The sequence below is a fragment of the Astatotilapia calliptera genome, chromosome 14 (assembly GCF_964374335.1).
Source record: "Astatotilapia calliptera chromosome 14, fAstCal68.1, whole genome shotgun sequence".
Lineage (NCBI taxonomy): Eukaryota > Metazoa > Chordata > Actinopteri > Cichliformes > Cichlidae > Astatotilapia > Astatotilapia calliptera.
This window is the reverse complement of record NC_137435.1, coordinates 38261701-38285247: the sequence shown is the minus strand read 5'-3', so window position 1 is coordinate 38285247 and position 23547 is coordinate 38261701. Positions and strand designations below refer to the sequence as shown.

At 40.9% G+C, this 23547-nt stretch overlaps 1 long non-coding RNA gene across 1 annotated transcript in view; it reads right to left on the bottom strand.

The window, feature by feature from the left end:
- Positions 1-333: 333 nt before the first annotated feature.
- The window catches only part of LOC145420224 (uncharacterized), a 306663-nt gene continuing 283449 nt past the window's right edge, over positions 334-23547 (bottom strand). Inside the window, exon 2 of the long non-coding RNA XR_013901533.1 lies at positions 334-752. This is a non-coding gene — a long non-coding RNA (uncharacterized LOC145420224). The remainder of the gene's footprint in view (positions 753-23547) is intronic.

The window sequence follows — 23547 nt, the reverse complement described above, 5'->3', positions numbered from 1 at the left end:
CAAAGGATAACAATGTTGTTTACATTTTAATGCACTGCATACAGAAATGTTTTTCCTAATGTTTCAGCTTTACTTTTGCTATTATAGAACAACTTTAATGTATTTTCATATACTCTTAAAAGTTATTCAACCAATGTTCAAGTTTACTGTATCAGAGTTTACTATATGGTTACAATATTTTTGAAATTGATAAATTTCAGTGATCAATAATCTTTTTTTTTTTTTGTGTCCCGTTTGGATCTTTAGCCATCAGAATTGTTGTCTTAAGGCCAAGAAAGATGCCAAGCGGATTTATTTTACCAAGTGGATCATCATGGCCTTTCCATATTGGTCCATTTGATTGACCTTTATTATAATTATGAATTTATTTTATTTTCAGTTGCTACAAACGGGACAGACATGACTGGGGGATAGGACAGGGAGAAAGAATGAAAGAAAGAGAGGGAGAGAAAGAAAACCAAAGGGGAGAAGAGACGGTGAGAAGGGGGGGAAGAAAGAAAAACAAAAAACAAAAAAAACAAAACACCTGGATCACCTGTATGGAGAAAAAAAAACAGAAGAGAAAGCAAACAACAAAGAGCAACATAATAAAAAAAACAGCACCATCACAATAAACTAGCTAGCAGTAGATATCAGTAGATACTAAATAATAAACGATATTGTGCAGCACGCAGGATAGACAGCGCACAATGTGCTTTGAGGCAGCAGCCAAGAAAGCTGTAGTCCGCGTCTGTGAATACCCGTGTGTACACCTGTGTGCATACCTGTGTGGATCAGCATGCTTGCATTCCAAAGGTTTCTCCATGTAACGATCTGCTAGAGGGTGTGGGGGGGCCACAGCCCCGTCCTCCAGGGCACGAAGCAGGTATGGAGGAGATCAAAACTCCAGACATCCAGAGGCCCCCAGAACACAAGAGACCAAGGAAGACCAACAGAGGGGCAGCCGCGCCACTGTCCCAGTAAGAGCTGAGGAGAGTCCCAGATGAGGGCTCACTCAGAAGCCAGGGGGAGTTGCAGTGACGCGCCCGTGAGCTCCGCCGGCAGCCGGCTGTGCCTGAGTGACCGAGCCCCAGGCCGAGAGGCACCCCACCTCCGAAGTGGCCCGAGCGAGCCCCAGGCTCCAGGCCCCCGATAAGCGGCCGCCAAGGAGTGAGTGAGTGAGCCACCCCCAGACACAAAGAACCACCAACGCACCGACACCTGAGGGAGTCCGCCACTGGCAGGGGAAGTGGTGGTGGGTGGAGATAGGCCTCCAAACCTTGGAGGGCCTGAGATGTCCCCAGAGAGGTGGCGTCTGATACCCAACCTGACATATAGACACAGACATACAGGCACACACAGACACAAACATCCATTCCCACCCTCATGCTCTCATATGCACTTACTCCACACTCAACCAACGTGGAGACAGACATAAAGAGACACTGTACACACGATCACACTCCCCAAGCGTACTCTACGAACTGGGTCTAGGTACCCTTGCCCCTGGAGGGGGGAACTGCACCCAGACCCAGGTGGTGTTACCCTTTTCCCTGCGGTGGGGAGAGGCAGACCGCCCCGACTCCGCAGCAGCAGGGAGGCCCCACACTCCAGACCGCAGTCGGAGGGCCAACTCCTCCTAGCCCCCCCGCTCCAGCAGGCCGCAGAGAACGGGGGTGAGAGAAGACTCCAAACCTCCCTCCAGCCGCTCATTGTAGTGTTGATGCATGTGTGTTCTAAGGTGCAATTAAAACCCAGGAGGGCATGGAGCTACCTGCCAGAGAGCAGCAGGTAAGCGCATAGTCCCTCCTGCTAGCCCTCAATGTCTACGTGTATTCAAAATTGAGAGGTGGGCAACGACGCCAGGGGTGAGGTGTACACCCTGATGGTAATTTGGACTCCGTGTATCGTGCCCACCCCCAAGATCCTATATGTATGTGTAATGAGAGTGTGAGTAATGTGAATGTCTAAGTTGTGGGATAAAATTGAGGCAGAGGCAGCCAGAAGGGGACAGAGAGGGGGTAGCCTCCTCTGCACCCCTACTCCAAGGCCCTGCATGTGTGGGTGGTTGTGGTGGAGCGGGAAGAGGGAGGCAGCTGGAGATGGGGAGGGAAGGAAGGGAGGGGCAGGTGACCCCTCCCTGGGGCCAGCTCCCCCGCTGACCCCAGTAGGCACTCCCATACTCCGCGACCCACCAGGGAAAGGGGGCCCAGGCCCATCCAGACCGGAGCCCAGCGCAGCAGCGCCCCCCGGCCCCACAGAGCCCGGGCCAGTCCACCCAACCCCACCACAGAGAAAACTGCACCCACCCCACCATCAACTCATCTTCCAGACTACATGAGACAATAGACGCCCAGGCTGAGATCTTCCTCCACCTCTCCTGTATCTCCCCCTCCTGCAGAGAGTTCCTGAGGAGAGGAAAGCTCAATAATCACTTTTAACAGCTGCTAAATATAATCCTGTTTTGATGCCTGTTTGTGAATTATTGGTGTCCAGACAGATGCAGGTAGAGATCAAGTTAAGATAAAATTCAACTTGTGATCCAACAGTAATGGAAGGTTTGACTGAGAGCTCCTCCAGTTGGAAGTGTCGTGGAACGGCTGTGTGGCAGGCACAGTAGGACCCAAATGCAAGACTCTGGAGGCTGGAACTCAAAATAAACTAAAAAAAACTTTAAGGCTGAAGACTCTTCAAAAAAACAAACAAACCAATAAAACCCCAATACAAAATATATGCAACAAAGGAGGTAGGAAGAAGTCAAAAACACTTCTGGGGTCTGCCCAGCAAAGGAACAAGCTCTACAAGCAGTAGGCGATTTTGGGGGCGAAGAAATTGGTGGTCATCCAAGTCACCAGCAGCTGAGACTCTCCTGTGGTTTGGCTGGCCAACAGTATGAAGAAGACCTTCTGGAGGCTTACATGTTCACACTGAAGATGGTGGTATTAGTCAGATGATGAGTAGTGCCTAGTTTCTTCTAGATATGATGTTTGGCATTCAGGGAAAAGAGTTCAAGAGTTCATACTTCTCATGGGCTGAGAGTCCTGCCTTTTGGCAAACTCCAGGTGGGCTTTTCTTTTACTGAGGAATGACTTCCGTTCGGACACTAAACCATACATGCCTAATTGGTGAAGAAATGGTTGTCTTTCTTAAAGGTTCTCCTCTTTCAACAGAGCAAAGTTGGAGCTCTATCTGACTGACCAAAAGATTTTAGGTCACCTCCCTGACTAAGGCCCTTCAACCCTGATTACTCAGATTTGCTGGGTGGCAAGTTCTAAGAAGAGTCCTGCTGGTACCAAACTGGTGGTTTCGTAAACTTACATTAATTGATATTAGAAGCCACTGTGCTCAGTGCTGCAGAATTTTTTCTATACCTCGATACAAACGTGGGCAATCGTGGCTCAAGAGTTGGCAGTTCAACTTGTAATTGGAAGGTTGCCAGTTCGAGCTCCGGCTCCGACAGTCTCGGTCGTTGTGTCCTTGGGCAAGGCACTTCACCCGTTGCCTACTGGTGGTGGTCAGAGGGCCCAGTGGCGCCAGTGTCTGGAAGCCTCGCCTCTGTCAGTGTGCCCGAGGGCAGCTGTGGCTACAATGTAGCTGCCATCACCAGTGTGTGAATGGGTGGATGACTGAATGTAGTGTAAAGCGCTTTGGGGTCCTTAGGGACTAAGTAAAGCGCTATACAAATACAGGCCATTTACCAAACCTGTCTGTAGAATCTACAGACAGATGTTTGCTTTTTCAAATTGTGTTCAATCACCAACCTATATCACAAGTAGGGATGGGTATCGTTTAGGTTTTATCCGATACCGGTGCCAAACCAGTACTTTTGAAACGGTGCCGGTGCTTAAACGGTGCTCAAACCGGTGCTCAAACCGGTGCTTATAGAATGGAGAACACAAAATTGGTCCAAAAACCTCTCATGTTCAGCTGTTTTTTTGTAAAAAGATAACAATGTTAGCCTTTTCTGCAGCTATGGGGCATATATGGTATCGCTCTTGGCTGGAAGCAGTGCTTAAACAATGGAAAAAACACAAACTTTGTCCAAAAACCTCTCATGTTTAGCTGTTTTCCACTTTTTCTTTGGTCATTTTAGCCTTTTTGGCCAGGGTGAAGGGAGTATCTGCCATCAATCAAGAAGACTGCCACATGTAACTACAACGGTGTTTGCTAGTTCACCTTACATGCATTAATGTAATAACGTGGTTAGCCTACTCAACGTAAATTACACACAAACAACATTAAGCTACTCATGCAGAGAAGAACGGCTGCTGCTGCATCATCATCCGTCATCATTTCTGCTACACTGGCAGGGCTAGGGGCCAGGACTCTCCTCTTCGGGTTTTTGGGGGATGTTGCTAACTCCGGGTCCGATAACAGGCACCACAACTGCCATAGATGTGCTCGCTGTGAGGTCTCGCAGCAAGCTATCAAAGAAGGCACATTTTTCTTCCTTTTAAAAAAAACGCTATGCGTCGCCAGGTGTTTCATCGGATTTGAGGTGTTACTTCCTTTGACAGTATCACAGTATCAGCTTAAAGCACTTGTTGCAGGCTGCTGAGTTTGCATATTTTGCTGTGAAGTACAGCCAGACTTTTGACTGCTTCGCCTTGGGCATTTTTAATCTGTAGCTCTGCTCTAAAAGAACGTACGTACCTGGACCCGCCTATTATCCTCGGAAACGTAAAATGATTGGCTAGAATCTAAAGTGTATCACAGCTCAGGAAAAAAAAGCACCGAAATGTGCGCTGCTTTTCGGTCTGGTTACTACCGTTTATGTCAGAACCGGTGCCATCATGGCACTGGTACCCATCCCTAATCACAAATTCAAATTATTCAACTTATACAAACATCTGAGAGATGATCAGTGAAAACAGGATACACCTGAGCTCAATTTTGAGTGTCATGACAATATAACATGTCATGTATATGTTGTGTGGCCATAACCATCCATGCCATTCAGTCATTGCGGGCTGTGTTGACCCAATGTGTAGTTAAATTTTTTTTAGGAGATGCACATTAGGGTACATGAAGGGTTACAGCATAGGGTTAAAAGGGTTTACCGATTACATTGTAACTCATGACAGATTATGTGACAGAAGTCTAATAGCATAGCTATTATTATTAACAAACAATTAAGTTCTCCTTGAGTCACTTCATAAAGTCAAAACAGCACTATACAAAAGTATACAAAAAACGGGTCTTTGTTCTCCTAAAGTCTTGAACTTTTTCTTCTCTCTCCAAATAGTCTGACATCACCAAATACAAGTTTATTTGAACATTATGAGCATTCATTCATTGTGCAATGTTAATATGTGAGAAAAAATAAAAGAAGTGAACAACTTTCTTGGTGTTCAGTGACAAAGGTGGAAGCAATCTGGCAACACACTTTTAGAAAAACAAACCGCTACTGTAAGAAATACAGTATGTGTATACACACAGTGAAGCATCCACACACTAAGAGAGTGAATTTTGACCTCTGGATAATTTTTCTTTGCAGCTCAGACTAAATAGGAAAAGTTAGCAGAGTATCAGAAGTCAGTTTTTACCAGTATGTTCACTATTTCTTAAACTATAATTAATTACAGGAGCTACCTTCCACTGTTTATGAGTGTGCATGTCTTCAAGCAGTATAAAAACATGATGTGTTGCAGAACAGAGACTATATACAGTATATACGATCTCTAGTGTAGGTCTTTAGCAGAATAGAAAATTGACTGTTAGTAAATGTCTTTTTTCAAAATTTGTGCTCTTGACTTTTGATGAAGTTTTTTTGTTTTCTTTTTTTATCTTAAATACTTCACTGAGATTTTTCTAAATACTAATCTGAGATAAGTGACAGATGTAGTAAAATGGTCTAGCTAACTGTCTGATGTCTCACTCTTTATAAATGTCCATAAATATCAATATGTCCAACTCACTCCACTCCAATTCACTCACACAAACACTGAGACACACATGCTCTTTCCCCACGCTCCTCCCTTACAACTCAGGTATACCCTACTGACACCCCCCACTGCTCACCACTCCCGCTCTATTGTTGCTAGGCAACATGCTCCATGTATGGACACCCACCTGCCTTCAGGCTTCAGTGCTCTAAATTTGGTCTTAATTGTAAATTGAGTGGGAGAGCAGGCTGATGCTGGCTGAATGAGAAGCAGGCTCTGACTGTGGCCACTGTAACGACTCAGGTACCATGAAGTAACACAGACACAGTCTGGAGACGCACAACAGAGTTGAGCTGTGCACAATGGCAGACATGAAACCTGCTGCTGGGGTGGAAATGGAAAAGCAGAAGTCAAAGGTCAGGTTTTAGAAGGTAGGAAGAAAATACTGTGGAAGAATATTTTGATACCACTGAATTAATAACACCTGTGGTAAAAAAGATTACCAAAATACATCTTTGAAACAGTTTTCTTTGTTGTCGAGAGGTCAGGGAGGCTTAAATATATTGCTAAGCCCCTCTAAGTTCAAGTAACAATAATGCTACTTACTGTTTTTGTCTTGACAGTTATTTAATTTAATTGCAGATAAATATTGCAAATACCAGAAACAATGGTTATGGTTCATCTATTCTCTGCTCACAGATGAAGCCTGTTAACCTTGTCTTGATATTATATATCCATGTCTTTTGCATTCACTGAAAATGTGATACAGTTTGTTCAATTAAAAAAATTAAATCAGTGGATATGTAAGAGTTCCTGTTTAAGAACTAATACGGATATTATGACTGTGCCTGGAAATGACGAACAACCGATTAAATAAATCAGTTGGACTGCAGACAGCTGTGTGGCCGTCTGCACGGTAAAGTTCAACTATCAAAACGCAGACTATGGAATTTTGTTCACCCCAACATCATCTGTATTTAATTATTTTTCATCATTTTATTCAGTTCTTCTGGCCATAATCCTTGTTTATGTATTTAAATTTGTGTTGTGGAACATTCAAAATTCATATTTGACCACGGGAAGTAAAATGATAAATGGAGTGCTTTTCTACTCTAACATTCACACTGGATCAGAGAGCAACTCATGGTTAGCATCTTGCCCAAGAATATTTGGCATGTAGTATGGAGAACTCTGGGATTTTACCACCAACTTTCTGATTAGTAAATGACTTGCTCTACCTCCTGATCTACAGCAACCCCAAGTTCAAGCAGTGCTATCTCTCTTACTACTTGTGATTGGATGTTTCACACATATTTTTACATGCAGTTATCTAGCTTTTTACTTTGTTTGTTTAGCATAACTAAAAAAATTCTTCCAGTTTATCTACTGAATCAACCCAAGTTTCTTGCCCCTCCAGGTCGCAGAAACCCCATGGCCAGAAATCTTCCAATGACTATAAAAAGAACAAAAACTTCTTGAAACAGTGTATCAAATACTGAGACTGACTATAAAATGTAATCTTATTAGGATAAGAAAAATGTTTCACAAATGGTTTGGATACTGTTCTATTTGTTACTTCCTACGGTTTCATGTATGACCGATTGAAACTCAACACATCACTACAAAAACATAACTGTAGATCTGCCTTTTCACATTACTGTATATTTCAAATATGCTTTGAAAGTGATCTTAATTATTATTTCCAATAATACTGGTAATACCTCAGAAAGCGATATAAGTATCCAGCTGGTTTACAACAGCAATTAAGCACTAATGTCAGAATGAATAACATTTGTAATGAGAGCTCTTTTCTAATGTTTCCATGAAACTTTTGCTTTCTGAAGATTCCTCCTCCTGAAATATTATAGAGATACACTGACAGGATTAAAACTCTTAAGAGAGCACATATCAGAGAAGGACCCCGTTTGCTCAATTCAATTACCACAGGCCTGTACACAATCCACAGGAGACAACAGTGCACCGGATGCTCATTTCAACTCCTCTTTCCCCAAATCCCTATAGAAATCTCCTTTGGTCGGACAATGCACTTTTTCCCATTTGAAAAAAAGAAAGAAAATCAATATCTGGTTTCAATACACACAGAAGCCAATCAATATTACCGCTGACTCTCTTTTTCTCTTCTGCACTCTTTCTCCAGTTTTCCCTCCATCTCTGGCAAATGGTAAATAGAAACAATGGTGTATGGTTATTGGGAGGTCAGGGTGCAGCCGGAGGAGAGAATAAGGCTGCTGATGAGAGTGCTTGAGCTGGAATCACACAGGCATCAATGCCGTTAACCTCTCTGTTGAGCGCCACAGACAAAAGAGCTGCAAAGACTGACTCACACATGAAAAAAACACAGGAAAAAAACACAACACATTTTTAACCTACACATAGAAGAAGAAAAATCATATTTGATTGGCTATTTTGTAGAATATAAAGTTTTGGGTTTTTGTTTTTTTTTTGCTTTGCTTTTTATTGTGGAGGCCTGCTGCTGATGAGACAGTTCCAAATTAGAAATCAAGTCATTATTTATAAAAACATCAACATATTATGAAAATTACTTACTTGAATTCACTCACTAATCTTGCCACAATACTGAAACTATACTGAAAAATACTGAACAATTAAAATTAACCCATGTACTCACATTTGTCACAATAAAGGGCTTTGATAGTAAATTTGTTTTTCAAAGTACATTTTTTCTTTTCATCGTACCTGCCCTGTTGCTGGAAGAGGCGGCTAAGCCACCTGAGCCAGACTGTCTACAAGCTATGGGTCCTGTCTGAACTGGTGCTTGTCTAAACTGAACTGAACTTCCACAACTGCGCTGTTTGAACCTGTGAGTCCTTTGCAGCCCGAGCCTGAAGGACACCTGTCACCTGAGCCTGCACCACAGCCAATGGGTCCCAGGCAGCCTAGACCTGAATCTCAACTGCTTGAACATGAGTCCATGGGTCCCACACCGCCTGAACCAGAACCTAAGACAGAGGGTCCCAGACTGCCCGAGTCCATGAGTTGTTGACATCAACTGCCTCCCTCCTGAGGGTCTCTGTCACAGTCATCGGTTTCCTGCCAAGCTGCCAGAGGTTTTCTGTCATCATGCTGCTGGCCACACCTCCAGCCTCGAGAGCTCCACCATCTGTGCGCTGCCACACTGCCGGCCACCAGAACTACTTCATGTGGGGTTCTGGCTTTAGCTCCTCACTTCTGCTCCTGTGCTTGGTCGACCCCCGAACTGTTTTTGTTTTAGACTTATTCCTTCTGTCCGGGCCCACTCCAGCCACCCTGGTCAAGTTAGACACTGTTTTATTTCCTGGTTTAGGATATCTGGAAACCATCTTCAAGGGTCCTGGGTCTTTGACCAATTATTTTGAGTTTGTTCTTCATGTATGATTAATTTCCTTGGAAAATATAAGAAAATGTATATTCTAGTTCCCGAACTTTCTATTGCCTCTGGTCAACTGGTCAGTCTCATATAGAATTGCTATTTAGGCTGCTTTATTTAAAAAGTTCCACAGTTCCTTTGCATCAGAAAACCACTTTGCAAATCAGCTTCAGCCTAGGTTTTCTTCTTCGTACTGTGTTCAGTGTTGGGTGTAATGCATTGCAAAATAACACATTGCAATTAAAACCGTGCAATTACTTGTGTTAAAAGTTCTTTGGTTGTCTTCAATTCAGTATAATAAAAAAACAAACAAAGAAAAACAAACATCAAATGTTCCTTTTTCCCCTTTGTACACTTGAGGCTGAGCTGACTGAAAATGGTAGCGCAGTCTACAACTTTAGAGAAGTGGCCAAATGAATATTATTCTTACTTTTACTGCAAGCCAGGCCAAGGCCATGATGGTAAAGTGCAAACTACAATATGTTGTAAGTGTTTAAATACAGCCAGCACATGATTTCGAGACTTGAATGTGATGTTAAAGCTGACAGCACATCACACAATTATAGAAGCTCTTCAATACGTTAGAGAAGCAACAATGTGGCATTATAGCCCCACTTTCTACCCACTGGTTTCCACATAGAATCCGTTTGGTAATCTCTGTGAAATGCTCTTTGGGCTGGTTTTCACCTTTTTCTGTCGGTTTTATGTTAATACTTAAAAATTTAAAGAACAGAGCGCCGTGTCCATCTCAGGATAGGAATTTTTAACATGTGAGTATGTCTTTAATGTTTATGTGGTTAAGCTAAAATTATGTGACATTGAAACCAAGGCCGTATTGTGGAAAAAAGTAATGTAAGGGAGAGAGGTTCATTTTGCAAGTGAAAATTCAATATTATTTTGACTATAGATATCATGTGTCAGGTGTAATTTTTTGATAGAGAGAGTTGTATTAACTTACCAAAAACTGTATAGTAATATACTGATCAGCAATATCCTCTCCATTAGAAAGGCTAACATTGACAAGATGAAGCTGACTGCAAAGAAAAACACTATTAAATAAAATGGCTAAATGAGGCATGTTTTCAACACATTCGGTATGTTCAACAGCAACATATACTGGATAATGTTCAGTATTTGAATATTCAGTATTAGTATAGGGCTCTAGCTCAGTATAGTAAGCATATATTATGTGTATTAAGTTATACATTTTCAGTGTGGAAGCCACAAAAATGAAGGAAATATTTTGATATTCAGACTGTTGGATAGTTTTTTTTCCAGTGTTTTAGAGTGATGTCTCCAGGTCTTTCAAGATTACAGTGCACCAAGCAAATACTGATAATGTCTGATAAACATCAGTCTGAAGAGTGAGGAGAGAGGAATGGCAGCATCACAGCAGGAGGATGCCAAGGTGTTTATAGAACATCACTAACACACTCTGGCTGGAAACAACACAGACTTGTATTACATTTTAAATATACTCAAGAATATAAACTAATTATGTTGGTGGGTTCGTTGTCTTTCAAAGATGGCAGCCAACAAACTCTTTGTCTGGGTGCTTGAAGTGGTCTTTTGAGTGCAAGCACGATGGTTGCCAGCCAGCCAGCCTGGGTATCATGTGGTCCCTTTCTCATCCTAGTAAGGACCCCTCTTCTCCTGCCTGTCGTGGCTGCAAGAGAGGCACAGTGGGGGCCCTCGGAAGATCTATGGGACCCTGTGGTGCTGTTGTCTCATGAAAAAGGAATTACAAACAAATTGCTGAGGGCCAGCACATAATTTCAAGACTTGTGGCAAGTTTATGACTTGCTAATGTTCCTAATTACATGGCCGTGAAAGACTTAATTAATTTAGGGGTGTGTTGGGACTGGGGTGAGGATGGGTGGGTGGGAGTTAAGAAGAAGGGTACAGAGTAAAAAAGAAGTACAAAATAAGGCCCCAAAGTAAAAGAAAGAAAATAAGAGTGATGAGAAAGAAAGTGGTTGGCTGTGTTTGTTATCATGGTTCCAGTGCATTGGTTTTTACTGCCTGAGGAGAATTTAGTGGCTCTCACTATTGCATGCAAAAGAAAATGTGAGTCTCCAGGAAACGCGACCATTACGATCAACCCCTTGCTGATACCTAATATGCCCTGCGTTTCCCCCCATGACTTTGCCAAAGTGTCTGTAATCATATTATTGTAAATGTTGGCTCAGTTAATTGCATGGAGAGGAAAATGGGCTACGCTTGGTGGGTTATGGGGAATTTTTTGAAAGTTTGTTTGCCCTCTGGAGTATTGAAAGCACTAATAATGGTGGATTGGAGACAAGACCGCGAGAAAGAGGAAGATGAAGAGAGAAAGGAAGCAGGAGGAGGGCAACACTTAACCGGGAGTGTTTCTTTTCTCACCACTGAGTCTGATATGATTTCAGGAAATAAAGAGAAAAGAATACAGTACCGTTGATCTGGATGACTACTCCTGGGAGGTTTGAATTCAGCGTCAACTAGACAGCAATTGATAGATGGTAGAATGCATGAAATGGCCAAGTTCTTTCTCAGCTTAAACATTTTTCCAATGTTTAAAGTGAAAAATTAAAGCATATTGAATATAGACCTGATTTTTTAAATGCAAATATGACCTGGTATAAAATCACAACCCTTGCTAGAAGAATACATTTATTCAATTTCACAATAACATTAATTGTTTGTTACATTTATTTCCTGGCTTTATAAATAAAGAAGGCATGCTGTTAATTCTGTTCAACTCCATCACTTGACATACAGTTGAATGAGTCACGCAGTTATTAACAAAGGGAACCAGAGTATGCGCTCAGTCAATACATAGTGACAAATAAGAATACCGAGGGTCATACAGAATGCAAAGAAAATGTGTGTAAAGCTAAGTACCCACTTCCTGCATCCTGGTGCTGCTGATCAAATGCACTTGAGTAATGACTCATCAGCAACTGTGAGCACCTCTATAAAAGCAGATGTTTTGATTGTTTTCTGGTCTGGTGCATTCAACTGTATGTTAACACCATGCAAAGAGGAGGAAACCAGTGCTTTTAAAGATTGAGAATTGTTGCTGCCTATCAGTCTCTGCAAAGTTCAGAAAAATTGCAAAAATCCCTGGAGCTACATTGCAGACTCTACAGGACTCATTTAGCATGTTAAATTTTAAAGTTCATGATAGTATAATTAGATGAAGTTTGAGCAACTGTAGCTGGTTTGCCAGGGTTGCCAGGATAAAGCTGGCCCAAGCCTCCATGTCGCCGTAGGTGAAATTAGGTTTTGTTTCTATTACTGTTTTTCGTACTGATTAATTATCATTCATACACCTACTATAAACTTATTTCATTTTTAAAGCTTCTTATTTGATTGTAATCCACAAGGATAAAGGTCATGGAATCAGACAACAGGTTTGCAAACTTACAGAAAAAAACCTTTTAACTAAAGTAGACATAAAATTCTACATGTATAAAGACTAATTTACACCATTGAGCCCTTTCCTCAAAAACTCACATGTATGTAAGTTCATCAGTGTGGCTGAATTTAAGAAATAAGTGCTTACATTTTTAAAACATGTTCAGCACCATCTTCTGCCAGTACAGATATCACTGGGTTGGTTGGTTGGTTGGTTGGTTGCAGACAATAGACTTACATTATTTTATGTTAGCCAACTAGTAGCAGAACCCATAACTCTTGTACTGTCCCTGGTTACAACAATGAGTTTTATGTTAAGCAATCAAGTCTATACTGTCTATGTTCACTTTCTGTCTCTCTCTGTCTTTCTGCCTGTTATCTTATAAACTCTTTGGATGCGCTTGCAAAAAGAGACACTAATTTATTGCATGAAACAGCGCTGATGGCATCTGTGCCACTTGGTACACCTCACCAGATGAGGAAAAATGTGTTGGACACTAGCTTGTCGGCCTGGTGAACCACCTGTCACCTGACTGAAACAGGTTCTCCTCTACACTGTTCTCATTCATAAAGTGCTTTAATAACCCAAACATTATGGCTAACAGCTGGATTTTTCTGTTTCAGTGCAGCCGGCCAAACAATGAGTAGCCAGTTACTGCTAAAGAGACATACAGTGAAAATAGACAGACTTGATTTCTTACAACTCACTGGAGTATAAGTTTTAAAGTGTAAACTTTAACTGTAAGTTTTAAACTGTAAACCATATTTTTTGTTTTAGTGTCCCCCACCAAGTTATCGGTTCCATTACTGGTTAACAAAAACTAATGTCTAATAAGTCTATTGACCGTATCCAACCAACCCAGTACTCCATGGTTTAAATTATCCTTTATACATGCAGTGTTTCTTGTCCACTTTAATATGTGCCTCCAAAATAGTTCAACACTGCTCCTGGGGAAGTTTCATATAACTTATGGCTTTGTTGATGTAAGAAATGGCTATTTACTCACATAAATGAATATTTTCTGCAGCAAACAACTAGTGTCAAGAACATCTCTCAATCTATAACTAATTTATCAATGCAAATACATATTAAGCAAAGATGTTTGTTTAACCAAGCACTTAAAAGAGAAAATATCTAGTTATAAACTAGCTAGCTAATCTGCTATTACAGGCCCAGCCAGTTGGATCAAAATGTTTAGGATATGAAGACAGGGACTTTCTAACTTGAGGACCTTTATCTTGCCATTTTTCTCCTCTTCCTCTGTTTTCCTCTTTTTTCTCTGGCCTTTAAGAATATATTCTTTTTTGGTAACATTGTTTGGCATTTAACGTGCTCTTTGGATGTTCATGCTGCATGCATGGTTGACCACATTATCAGCGGAGATCTGAGCTTAGAGCAAGAGGCATTACAAATCACTACGCCATAAGTGCTCTTTTATCATAATACCATGTTCTTGTACAATAACAAACTTTTAATAATATATGAATCATCACTCACATATGCAAGAAATACCAATAATAATAACTTGTGAAGAAATACTTCTAAAGTTAATTTCTCGTGAGGCTACAACCAGTGGTAACAGTGGCCATTGGCAGGCACTTTATTTACTTATGCCTTAGCTGACTCTGGCAGATGTGGCACATGTGAACAAGCCACATCTGCCAGATTTTTGGAACAGCGCCCGTTGGCCAAACAAGACCAAAATGGACATTTGGCCACAATGCACAGCGCTATCTTTAAAAACAAACTACAGTAAATCAGCTTAACCACTAACAAACAGCTGGTATGAAGATTGGGATTGCCGGGAGAACAGTATTTGTCTGACTGCAGTGTCTGGTGGAGGACGGTTTTGTGTAGTGTTGTTTTTAAGGAATTGCACTCAGTTCCTTAGTTCCATTGAAAGGAGCTCTTAATGCTTCAGCATGCCAAAACATTTTGGACAATGTCATGATCCCAAGGTTAGTAGAAACATTTGGGATGGCCACTTCTTGTTCCAACATATGGACCACAAAGCAAGATCCATAAAGACCTGGATGAGTGAGATTGGTGTGCGAGAACGTGACTGGCCTACACAGAGTCCTGACCTTAACCCGACAGAATACCTTTGGGATGAATTAGACTGGAGACTCCAAGCCAGGCCTTCTCATCCAACATCAGTGTCCAATCTCACTAATGCACTTCTGGATGGATAATATGGAAGCCCTGACAGAGAATCTCAATGGAGGAAACCCAGCATTGGGTGATGCCAATGGGTTCTAGACTTCAGTCATCACTGTGTGTAAAAGATTTTCACCCAAGTATTAAAAACAATCATTATATCTAAAATTATATTAGTTAAAATGGCTGCTATTCATAAACAGTTGATGTGGGTAAAAGAGGGGTGATGTGCTGGAGGTGACTCTACCAAGGAACCAGAAAAGTTTGCTATCAAACCAGGCTGACATGTTAGGTGATTGGCTGGTAGACTGATGGGCTTGTACCCTTGTGAGGATCCTTTATGATCAGGACTGTTCTGCCTTGTGTTAGCCAGTCTGGATAAGTATCTGCTCTTAGTATCCCATGTACCGTATTTCCCGGACTACAAAGCGCACCTGAATATTAGCCGCACAAGCTAAAATCAGGGGAAAATCCTGTTTTGTACATACATTAGCCGCACCTGACTAAAAGCCGCAGGTGTTTCAATGTTGACTTATCATATGTAAGAGAATATGCACAAAGGGAATTGTCAGGAAAGAGATGGCTGTTTGGAGACATCACTTTTATTAATATTTTGAAAAACAAGTTATGGGTACATATTTGCACATGTAGTACATAACAGTAGCCTACAGCACACCAGAAAAATAGATCCGGACTACCTTTTAGGCTCAGGTGCAGTGACACGGCTTTAACAAGAAGAAAAGTCAGTCATTCACCACCATCTTTCTCTTCTTCCTGCGCACTAAAACCACCAAAGTCCTCTCCTCCAGTGTCGGATACAAACAGGCTCAGGATGGCTTCGTCATCCACTCTCCGCTTCTCTCCTTCGTTGTCACTTTCAAAACCAAAGAAATCCTCGTTGTCAGTGTCGAACACCCTCAGAAGGGCCGTGGCGGTGTCCTCCTCTCCATCATGCAGCAGTCCAGCCCTTCAAAATCCGTTGGTGATCGTGGATGCTTTCACACTTTTCCACGCTGTCAGAATCCACCGGTGGAGTTGAGCATAACTTGCTTTTCGCAAGTTTATCGCCGCTCATCATCCACGCCTCCCGCTGAACGCGTACCGCTACTTTGAAGTTTGTTTTTCGCGCTACTTCGTACGGCACTACGTTGCCTGGCGGACGGACATGTGACTAACATACCACTCTTGAACCCCGATCCTTCCGCCAGGCAACGTAGTGCCGTACAACAGCGGAACACACAAAACAAATCGTCTTACGATATGACAAAAATCATGGACAATCCATAGAAAAGCCGCACCTGACTAAAAGCCGCAGGGTTCAAAGCTTGTGCAAAAAGTAGCGGCTTATAGCCCGACAATTACGGTATTTGTTTTTTTCCTGTCAGTAGGTTTGGATCATACTAGGGCCTGGTGCTGCTGCTCTTCATTCCAGTTCCTGTTCTTGTTCTGGAAAGTTGCTGTGGCCTCTCTTAGTTCCACCAGTTACTTGGTGTTGGTGTTGTGCGTTACCTCTTTCTCCCAAATGGTCTTCCAGTGCTGCTCAGCTTCAGCTCTGACTGGGGCCGCCCTTGTATTATTCTTCCCTAGTAGCTGAAACTACACTAGTGTTCAGGCACGACATCAGGAGGTAATAGGAATTTTTTTTTTTCATATCTGTCAAAAAGATGACAGGTTTGATCAGATTTGTGCCCAGACAATCACTCAGAACAGCCCCATGCATACACATCCCCATGAATGTGCTCTATCCCTCTCAGTCATAGAAGGCAGGCTAGGCTTGCGGATTCAGGCCTGAATACTATGGGCTCACCCAGGGAACATTACTCATTTTCCAGCTCATTGCTAAAGCTCATTTAGTAAAGCCTCCTCCCGAACATCATCAATATCTCTTCTAAAGAGGCCTATGAGTTGGGAAGGACCAGGCTGCCCTAACCTGCTGTGGGTCACGCTTCACCATGCCTGTGCTGGAAACTAATGAGAAATGACAAGAGGTTATTCAGACTTCTCCAATTTGTTAGAACTTGTTAGATCATTTTTTTCTTCAGACGCTGTTTTGGATAACAGTGATAGTGAATGTTGTTTCTGTAGCCAGTGGGAGCTGAAATAATTTTAATTTATTAGGAAAGTTAATCAAACGTTAATCAATTAGGTATGCCTGCAGTAAAGGTACAAAGCGTACCAACTGTTAACAATTTTCTTTTTTTTTTAATTCTTGTGGATTCTAAGGAGCAGTACCATCTATTACGTAACACTTATTTGGATGGCAAGCAATTGTTTACTGACATTTGCATTACATGATTTATCATTTTCTGCTTCTTGCTGTTTGCCTACAGTGGGCTACTAAATGCAAGCAGAAGTTCTCTGTGAAGCAAAGTGATAAAACACTTCATTGAAGGACATTTCTTCAATCAAATTTAGGTCAAAATGTGCACATGATGTCATTATATTCTGATATAATCTTCCAAAATGTAGTCAGTTGTTGTAGAGAAGAAGAAAAAAAATATGCTACATTCATTTTTTGCCTAATTTGTTAAATAGTGCTGTTTAGGGATAATACTTGGTCCCACTGACAGAGGAGATTCAGCTGCATTAGAACTGTTACTTGGTGTGTTTAGGAGAGTTGAGCTAGCACAGCTAACTAGCCTTGTAGTCATGTTCTCTGTTGATGTGGCTGCTTTTTTCCCCATGTTGACAGGTGAACTTGACTTTATCTCATACTGATAATGGTTGCTTTAAAACTTTAGTTCACTTTAGTTGAGGGGAGGCTGTAGCTCAGGATGAACAGAATCTATTATTGGGGGTTGGTGGTGTGATCCCTGGTTGCTCCGGTCTACAAGCCCAATATCCTTGGCCAAGATAGTTACCCCAACTTGCTCTTGCACTTACTCATAGAAAAAAGTGCTTGCATGAATGTGTGAGAATGGGTATCCATGTTGTATACAGGCCGAGATTTTTGTAATTTTGTGTAATTGCCATTTGCTTTAGGATTATCCTTGATGAAGGAAACACAGAACAACCCCTGAACCTGATTATTTCATTACCTTGTGGAGTTTTGCTGAGTTTTCGTTATGATATAGAAGGAGATCACACCTTTCTTTTATCATTCACCTTAGTTTATGATCTGGAAGTACAGAATTGACCTACTTGACTTCTTTGTTTAATTCAGGAGCACTTTGGAACCCGGCCTGACGTGATACTGATTTAACTGACTACAAACCAGAGGAAAGCTGAATTTGAGAATTGAACCAAAGAAATTTTAAGCTGTGAAATATTCACTGTTATTTTGTTATTTAAATGTATTTATTTGCATTAAAGTACTCTCTTCCTCCACTTTCCGACTTTAACTCTCCTCCAAACTCAGACTCTGGTTTGACATACATTATATTATTTTGCAAACATTAAGTGACTTGTGTTTGTATCTTGCAATAAATATTTCTGTGTTACGCTATCTGTTTTCTTTTTGTGTTGTGAAGACATGTAAGAGTTACACACTCAGATCAGACGTAGATGGATTAAGAAAATTCCACCATGGAGCCCTACTTTACAAGACTGTCGTTGATCTAATGCTGTCTGTGAAGCTAAATTTAAAAAAAAATCCTTATATGAAGGTAAATGTTGCAAAATGTGAGAGCTTTAAGGAAAAAAAAGTGAAAATATATAGAAAAAACTCAGAATTTGTATTTAGAAATTTTTTACTTTTACTACATTTTTCCACTGTATTTTAAATTTACAGTTACAGAAGAAAATATTCACGAAATATTCAAGAAATATTCACAAATGTATGAACTGATATTTACACAAATACTAATAAGAATACTGAGAGATGCAAACTTGTACTTCAAATTTTACTCATATTAATTATTTTTTGCTACTTTCAACCACTACTTACAAGTGCTCATCTGCAGCCTCCAAACTCACAATGACTTTTCCAGGGCAGGCCTTGCATTTTCCAGCAAGACATTCCTATTATTGCAGCTATCACAAAAGCAGAGAAATTTGACATTTCTAAATTATTGCATTTGTTTCACATTTTACATAGCATCTGGCATTTGTTTTGGAATTGGGGGTCAATGGTTGTGGTAAAAACAGTAGCAGATTTTACACAGTGTGATTGTGGATCATAACATGAATGTAGAGTGTCGATGGCTGTAGAGCACCTCTAGCTCAAAGAAAAGTGCTGAAAATGTACATGAATAGGCAACTACAATTGTATGAGAATGCAAGTGTCTGTGTAGGTGTGTGTGAGAAAGACAGTGTGTGTGTGTGTGTGTGTGTGTGTGTGTGTGTGTGTGTGTGTGTGTGTGTGTGTGTGTGTGTGTGTGTGTGTCTGAGAGAGAGAGAGAGGCAGCATGAAGCAGATAGAAATGCACTCTAAGCACATGATCACATCTGCAGTTTCACATCCAGCATTTGTTTTCATTAAATTGCCATTTCTGCATATTTGTGTTCACATTCCCACAGTTCACAGTATTTGCATCAAATTATGTAGTAAATGATGCACAAACGTTTTACTAGACTTAATATATAGACATACAGCTTCTTCACTGCTTAGTACAACTTTGGGCTTTTAATATTTGATCACAGTCACTTGTAGTTCCTCATTCCAAGGATGAATAATCTCTTTTTTTCTTGAACTTTTGATAACTTAATGTTCAAAGTATGTATATAGTAGTATATGCTGCATCATAAATGGAACTTCAAGCACAAGCAGGCCTTTTTGTGTAGCAGCAAGCATGTTCTAAGCGCTGTTCCTGTCTGTTGCTTTACTGAAGAATCTCTGTTATTTGGATTAAACAAAAAACTCTAACAATACACTTGGACTCAAAAACATGATTGGACTAGTCCAACGAATAAACAAAATACCTCATCCCGAAGGCAATTTTGCACACAAGCAATTTTCTGTGCTTGCGGGTGACCTGCACACATCTGTTTGTCTATTATAGCGGAGAATGGTGGAGCATGGAGGTGGAGGCAGAGGGGTTGGCCCTCATATATATTTTTTGATCATATCAACAACAGCAGGCATATGGGGCATCCATCATGACCTGACCACCTTTCCCGGCTGCACGTACTTGAACGGGCCCAACAAGTGGTAGCAATTTTCCATTTTCATTTGTTGACCACTTGACCATGTGCTATCCCAGCTTCGGCAGATGAGCTCTCATTCATGGTCGACTTCTGGTTTGTACACACCTGCAAGCTCTGCACCAATGCACTGGCTGCTGACAACAGAGTGCAAGCAACATATTAAACACTGCCTCGAAATTGTAACACATACAATTCTGTAGAGTTCCCAGCGAGAGAAGTGCAAAAACAAATGAAATGGGTGTGTAAACATAAAGTTTCTCCATTGTGAAAATTATTTTCTGCTTCTCGACAAGTTAACCAATTTGTTTGAATTTTTTTATTTTTCCTGTGAGTGAGAGGCTTGGCCAATGAAAGCTTTAAAGAGTCCGTGAGAGATTCTGATTTCAAGTAAAATTTTCTGCTCAGTCATTCATTTACTCACATATTGCGCTGTTTTTTTTGTTAACAGGACTCCATTATGCTCACTTAGCTCAGTTTTTCTATTCTTGAAAGATGCTTTATACTTATAAAAACGTCATCATTTATCATTTGTCTTCTTATGGGGCAAAAGTTTATCACTTTGTGAAACTATAGCCAACTTGTGAAACTTTGATTGGCTTCTCCTTGTAAACAAAAGGTTTGACTAATAGAGAATACTAGTATGAGGTGCTTCTTGTGCACCAGATATGTGTGCAATGATCACTCTTGGGAGAGGAAAAAAATCCCCCTGACTACCAGTACATTATATAGCTATATAGAATATTTGCAGAAGATTCTAGCAGGCAAAGCATGCGTGAAACATCATAACGAAGTGGCTGGCGTAGTATAGAGGAACATCTCTGCCAAGTATGGCTTGGAAGGGACTTCCACATACAGATGGACAAACTGGTGATGGCTGGTCAACCAGATAGCCACAACTATGTGTGGTGGAGACAACAGTTGTGAAAGATGCAGTAATCCCAACAGACAGCAACATCAGAAAGAAGGAGCATGAGAAAATACAGAGCAGGACCAGCATTAATGGAGCGGATATGGAAGGTAAAGTCCAAAGTGGTCAAACAGACACCCCCCCCCCCCCCCCCCGACAAAAAAAAAGAACAAATCTTTTACATCTTAAACAATAAAAAACACAGTTTTACATGTACATGCAAGTAAAACTGATGTTCCAGGGACATTAATCTTACTTGTTTGTCTAATCTTGGCAGGAAAATTGCAAAACACATTGCATCCCAGTGTGTTCTAGGCTGTCAGTGTAGGACAACCTACTCTCTCCTTTCTCTAAAGGTTGGCCCTGCTCCCTGGAACCACTTGCTGCTCTCCCTCTGGCCTCCTCCTCTGCTTCCCTCTCCTCTCTGTCTTCAGGTTGTTTTTCTTGAATTCATCCAGTGTTTCCTTCTCTCCAACAGCCAAGACAATAGAGCCCGGGCTACAACCAGCCATGGGGCCCCTCAAGCTTACTGGGTCTTTTCATAGCAAAGCCCAAGGGCTCCAGGGTAAATCCTACAACTTGGCAAGCTAGCATGCCAACTAAAGGGATGCCAATGTCTGCCAGCATTGCTGCACTCTTCATTTGCAGCCTCCTCTCTTTGTTTTATAGTGTCTGCCTCTATGAGTGCATGTTTCTATCTGCTGCTTTGTCTCTCAGTTTTCTTGGCTTTTGCAACTTTTTTGTTTCTTTATCTTAGCAAATAGCAGCTCATCGTTACTCCACCCAGTTTTTCAAAAGGACCAGAGGTGAAAAATGTATAGACTTTCTTTACTTAAGTAAAAGTATAGATACCTGGATGAAAAAGTACTGAAAAAACGTTTTACTCAAGTAAAAGTGAAAAAGTACACACTGTGAAATGTACTCAAAGTAAACAGTACCTCCTTGAAAGACTATTCTACTAATACCTTTTGTACAAAGGTAACTGAACCTTATTAATATAGAAATAAAATAATATTAGTACATGAGAATGCAAAAAATATTCACATTTAAATTGTAATTCTAATGATTTCACTTAGTTTGAATCTGAATTTTAAAAAAATAACTATTTTCTTTTTCCTACATTGTAGAGAGAGACTTTGCCTCCACACCTAAACAGTAAAATGAGTACAGTGAAGAGTTACAGTGGGATTCAGCAGCTGGAGGAATCTTAATATCTGTATAGTGGCTCAGCATAGAGAAAAGAAACTCTCATTCATTTATCCAGAGGTTTTTTAGTGTATAGACTGTGTGGATTCAACAAGATATCAGCAGTATCATAAGCTATCATGGCTAATGTCCATCCACTACACTGAGACTATAGTGTTTATACTGTCTTTACAATGGACAGCATGAAGTTGGAATTCAGTGAACTATATCTAAACCTCATCAGCTTAAATGCAAATTCATCTCTGCTACATTTGATGTAAGCCCAAACCTACTCGACCATGTGCAGTTTATCAGGCATCACTGAGCAGCTCTTACCTTTAAATCTAATCTCTCTTCTTCCTTCCCTGTCCTGCCTGTCCTCCTACATCTTTCTCTATCACTTGGTGAAGTTAGCTCTCACTCTTTTCTCTCCCTGTAAAATAGAGCAGGTGGACATTTAGCTGGACATCGTGCAATAAACTGCACACAAACAGTTTGTCTGTTTGCTGAGGTTTGTTGAGCTGATAGAAACGTTGACTTTGAAATGACCTGCCACTTAAAACGTTGCTCGCCTCATGCTGATATTTGTTTAAAAAGTTTGGGAGTAAAAGTAAAAACTTCTCAAAGAGATAAATATTTAAGTAAAATACAGATACCTGAAAATTCTACCTACCATAACAAATCATTTGTACTTTGTTACTTACCGCCTAAGAAATGGCAACTTGGAAAGGTTCTGATGGAGTCTGCTTTAAGCACATAAATACTAAATGTGTCACAAGCTGGTGAAGATTGGCAGCTTCTATCCAGCCTGAGATTGTGATGCTGCTTTTTTCCCCTATATAAGGGTATATAAAAAGGTAACCTGATCCAGCCCTAACAATAAGCTTTATCAGACAAAATTGTAATATTAAACACAAAGAGGCTGTCCCAAACCCAAACTGGGAGATGGTTTCACAGGAGAAAGGGCTGGACTCTCAGTGAAGTGCCCTACTGTGATAACCTGATAGGACCCAATCATTCAAGTATGTAAAAAGAAGGATTTTAATTTCAATTCTGGGTTTAATGAAGATAAGCTATTACAGGAGAAATATGAAATTTCTTTCTAGCTCCTGTTAGTACTCTTTCTGCAGCGTGTTGAGCACTGAGACAGTGAAAATGAGTGGGGAGCGTCTAAACTGGTGGCAATAAAACTACAAAAAAGATCACTGGCCTGGCATGTGATGGGCTTTACTGTTGTGTCTGCAGTTTGGCCTTCATTTGCTCTACCTGGCCTCCTAACCTCATTTATCCTGCAGATCCCTCACCACCGCATTCCCTCTTTCATTTAGGTGTTAGGCCATTGTGGGATTATTTGTACACAGCAATGTTGTTGTTGTTTTTATTTTTATAATTTGCTTTGTTTAAAAAAAACAGTAATTTTTGTCATTCCTCTGTAGCAGCCATGACAACAATAACATAAATTTAGTCTTAGATGAGTCCATACTCAAGGAGCAATCCTGTCCTCCTCTTTCTCACATTGAAAACAGCCTGATAACAAGGAACTTGGTCATAGTTTGGAAAAAAA